The following is a 5,113-nucleotide window of genomic DNA, read 5'->3' on the forward strand; positions in this document are numbered from 1 at the left end:
TGTTGGGCACGGGCAGTGTGACATGAAAAAGGTTTCCAAACCATTAAGCATGTCGGCGCATGGTAAACTCCCGCTGCGGGGAGAGCAGGGAAGCAGGACAGAATCTGAATTCTCATTAACGGAAACTGAGACCGATAGCCAGCTTGTGTGAAACTGACCTCGGTAACGATGCTGATGCTGAATCTGCCACACAGGCTGTGAAATCATATCGATCGCACCCCTGAGCATCTAGGCCTATTCAATGTGCAGGATTATTGCTCTAAAATAAAAATCTCTAATGCTGGATTATAAACCCCCCAATCATTTCTCACACGCACACTTAATTGGATGTGGGAGAATTTAGCCTGACATTTAGCCTAGAATTTGACCTGACATTTTCCTATTTTGCTAAACGTATCACAGACACTTCAATTGATCAATAAGTGAAACTCATATCAATGTCTTAGGAGAAGGGAGTAGGTCTTCTTTGTGAATTATGTGCATTTTCAGGCAGTTCTGCTATGAGGGGATACAGAGAAATCCAGCGGGTCGGTTTTCTGCAGAATTCTCCTCAATGCAGTTATTTGTCCTCTGGCTCCAATAAGATCTGCAACACAGGGGTTAGCACCACTGCCTCACAGCGCCAGGGGCCTGGGTTCAATTCCCAGCTTTGGCTCACTGTTTGCACGGACTCTGCACGTTCTCCCCATGTCTGCATGCTCCGGTTTCCTCCCACAGTCCGGAAGACATCCTGGTTAGGTGCATTGGCCATGCTAAATTCTCCCACAGTGGGTGCCGGAGTGTGGCGACCAGGGGATTTTTGCAGTAACTTCATTGCAGTGTTAACGTAAGCCGACTTGTGACACTAATAAATAAACTTAAAACTTCTTGCTACTTGTTCACCTTCCCACATATGACTAGGAGGAAGCACGTTCCAGTTCTGAAGAAGAATCATATTGGACTCAGATGGTTGACCCTGTTTCTCTTCAAACCTGCTGCATTTTTCCAGCACTTTTTGTTTCTGTTTCAGATCTCCTGCATCTGCAGCGTTTTGGATATCCATGGAGTTGGGCACTCTCCGTAGAGGCGTGAAATGGTGTTGGGGTTCTAATTCCGGAATACCTGATGCCATTCCCAGTGTTTCCGATTTTCCCCAATGTGGTTTAAGGCTGGTTCGAGTCACAAGCCCGTTTCCTGCATTCCCAACCTGGCTGGCGCACTGCTGGGAATAGGCATGTCCGAGAATTCCGCAATGTTCTTGGAGTCAGACCAACTTTTTAAAGGATTCGTGATTCTCTGCTACTCAGAGGGGTCGTGAAGCAGAGAGGATGGGGAAATCTCGTGAAAGTTCAAAAGGTCCTACTCACGTCCCCCATGCCAAGCCATGCCAATTTACTCATTCCCCCCCCCCTTAGCCCTTAAGACCCCCCCATGCCACGTCATGCTCCCCTACCCAAAGCCCATGGTTCCTCTACTCTCCTATGGATCTTCATATACACAATAGATTCTATATAGAACAATTTACCATATTGTGAGAATAGGATGTGTTAAAGAAACTTTTAGAAAGATCTATCAATTTGTAGGAATTGATTTTACATTAACCCAATAAAGGTATCAATCATCAAGACTTTTGACTTGGAGGTTGTTATAGAATCCCCACAGTGCAGAAAGAGGCTATTCAGCTCATCGAGACTGCACTGACAACAATCCCCCCCAGCCTTTTCTCCGTACTCCAAGTATTTACTCTACTAACCCACCTGACACTAACCCGCACATCTTTGACTGTGGGAGGAAACTGGCACACCTGGACAAAACCCACGCAGACATGGGGAGAACGTGCAAACTCCACACAGGCAGTGACCCAAGCTGGGAATCGAACCCAGGTCCCTGGAGCTGTGAGGTAGCAGTGCCAACCACTGTGCCACCGTACCGCCTACACAGTGAAGGGCCAGGAATGGTGGATAGGTGAGGTAGCATGGATGGGGTTTAGGGAGTGTATGAGGCATTGACACAGTGTGAGGGGTGAGGATTAGAATGCCTTACTGTTTTATTATAACTGGGGTAATATCCTAAAGCGCCAAGAGCAGCCTTTTAAATCGCCCACTGCAGCGCATATGGCTGCCACCAAACTTTTTTAAGGGTAGTGGACCACCTCCTGTTACAATCCGCCCTCCCAGAATGAAAATCTCACCATTGTGGGCACTTTCTCCCGAGTATGGACCAGCGGGTCAGGATATTTCCATACTTCCACTACCTCTCTCAAAGATGCAAATCCAGCCCTTAGCCACAGTTGCTTATTTAAGACTGAGATGGAGAGAACTTATTTTCACCCAGGAGGGCTGTGAGTCTTTGCACTGCTTTATCCTAGAGCGTTGGAAGCTGAGATCATAGATTTTCAGGAATCAAGAGACACGGAAAAGTGGAATTAAGATGGAAGATCTTCTCTGATCTTACTGAATGTGGACCAGGTTTGAGGGAGCAAAGGGGACATGTTCCTGCCCCTATTTCCCATGTTATCAAATCGCTGGAACTCTGCTTGTCACCTCCTATTAAACACGATCCAGGAAACTAAAACAGGGTCAACCCAATGGGTGAAGCTCGCACTCTGACCTCTGCTGACTGTAATTCCAACCTTGGGATGATGCTCCTCAGGAGCTGTCTTCCTTTTTAAGACAATTCTTAATTCAGCCACGTTCTGTCAGCTCCTAACCCGGACGTTCTTGGTCTTGTGGTAAATATGGGCCTGGCAGCGTTTGCAATTTATCAGATTTACAGCTCAGGAGATGAATGAGTCGGGAGCGCTTCTCAGAGTCAGTAAGTAGTGGAGAAGGTTTACTCTGGTCACCATAGAATGGCTTTTATATCAGAATCACCCTCAGTGGAGAATTTCTCAAAGGCATGAATTCCAGTACGGAAGTCAAAATGTCCCCATTCACAACATGCGGCATTTCCACTGTAACTATTCTAATTCCTGAATCTTGGCCCAAATCACTGCCCTTCAATCACTGGTTTGGAAACAATTATGATGTGGAGATGCCGGCGTTGGACTAGGGCAGTGTCAACAAGGTAGGGTATCGGGGAGCACCTTAAATGAGGAAAGGTAGAGAGATAGAGAAGTTTTCATTTATCTGTCAATGGTATCTGGTCCTGGAACTCCCTCTCGAACTGCACAGTGAGTGTACCTACACCACACGGACTGCAGCGATTCAAGGAGGGTATTCCAGAGCTTGGGACGAAACACGCCCACCCATTGTGGAGCGATTAAAATCAGGGACGGACCACGAGGGGTGCAGATACTTTGGAGATTTGTATTGCTGGAAGAGATTATAAACATAGAGAGGGGTGCAGCAATTGGAATACTACAAGGATTGAGAATTTTAAATCTGAGACATTGTTGGACCTGGAGTCAGAGTATGCAGTGAAGAGTGAATAAGATTTAGTGCGAGATATGATGTGGGCTTGTAGGGTCACATTCTGTTCTCAGAATAAACATAGGCACAACTAGTCAGAAGTAAAACCTCATTTACTGAGCATCATTTAAAATTAGCATTTACAGAAAGCGAAAGATATTGATTTACTGGTAAGAAAGAAATACAGACTCAATCCAAAAGTTTGTACAGGATTCAACACAACTGAACAGAACTGACCTGAACAGGTAGCTGTTATTAACAATACATGGGGTCAGTTATCTGCGTTTATAAAGAGCTGGGTACAAGCTGTGCACAAAAAATTGGTACCTGTGACCATGAAACACTGCAATTTACCTTCTGAGAAAGCCCGTTTATGAGAATGATCATCTCTGCTTAACACCGCACTTTCAGATGTAACCAATTTCTAAGCTCAAAACCCAGGATTCCAAGCTGAGTTTTAAAATGTGGCCAGGTTAGCTTCAATTGGCTTTGAAGCAGAGGATGATTCATTACATTAGTCGGAAATACCTTAGGATGAAGCCTTTTAGCTGAGGCAAAGCATACAGAGGATTCCACAGGGGTGCGGAGTCAGGGGAAGCTGAAGGAGGGTGGAAGATGTGATGTCGACCAGGGCAGTGTTGGGATACTCAAGGCAGGAGGTGACAGAAGCAGCAAAACTAGAGGTAGAGATGGGCATTGTTACTGAGATGGGAGCTAGCAGACTTGGTGCTGGACAGGGTTAGCTCAGCATTGCTCAGGTTGCTCAGTCTGGTTCGATCTCAGGCTGCAGCCCAGATGTTTCTGTGACAGCATGGTCATATGATGGAGTAGTAATTTTACCACCTTGGAGGATGGCCTGTGTAATTTGGAAGGAACTTGTTGTGCAGTGCCATTGTCCCTGTTAGTGGTCAGATAGGTGACCGCCATGCTGTCCACTGTTCAATTCATGAGCAGGGGTTTCCTCAGTTACACAAACTGTGGGCACTCTCCCTTGAATGGAGGATCTGGAATCAAAAACTCCCAACTGCAATCATGCACTGACTTCAATCTGCCTGGAAGAATGGAGAGATTGGGTCCAAAACCTCCTGGATGCCCCTGGCTCTGCGCTCAGTAAAAGCCAGTAAACATCACAAAAAAAATGCACAGGGAAGTGGATTTCAATATCCTTCAATATGGAGGTGTATAAAATGCAGCTGCTGAAAACCTTATCCATACCTTTGTTACCTCCAGATCTGACTATTTCAATACAATCCTGGCCATAATCTGTGAAATTCCCTGCCCAGCGAAGCAGTTGAGGCTACCTCATTGAATGTTTTTAAGGCAAGGATAGATAGATTTTTGAACAATAAATGAATTAAGGGTTATGGTGAGCGAGCGGGTCAGTGGAACTGAGTCCACAAAAAGATCAGCCATGATCTTATCGAATGGTGGAGCAGGCTCGAGGGGCCAGATGGCCTACTCCTGCTCCTAGTTCTTGTGTTCTTATGTTCAGCCTGCCACAGTACCTTCCAGAAACATAACGTCATTCAAAACTCTGCTAACTGTATCCTAACATGCACCAATCCCATACACCAAAAAGCACTGTACAACTCAGTAAGATCACTCAGTTACAGTGACGATTGGATTGTTATAAATGCCCAAAAACTGATGACCTTCAGGGTAGGAAACCTGCCATCTTTACCCAGTCTGGCCAAATGTGACACCAGATCCATAGTGGTATGGGC

The sequence above is a fragment of the Carcharhinus amblyrhynchos genome, chromosome 2 (assembly GCF_965287045.1).
Source record: "Carcharhinus amblyrhynchos chromosome 2, sCarAmb.v2.hapA, whole genome shotgun sequence".
Classification (NCBI taxonomy): domain Eukaryota; kingdom Metazoa; phylum Chordata; class Chondrichthyes; order Carcharhiniformes; family Carcharhinidae; genus Carcharhinus; species Carcharhinus amblyrhynchos.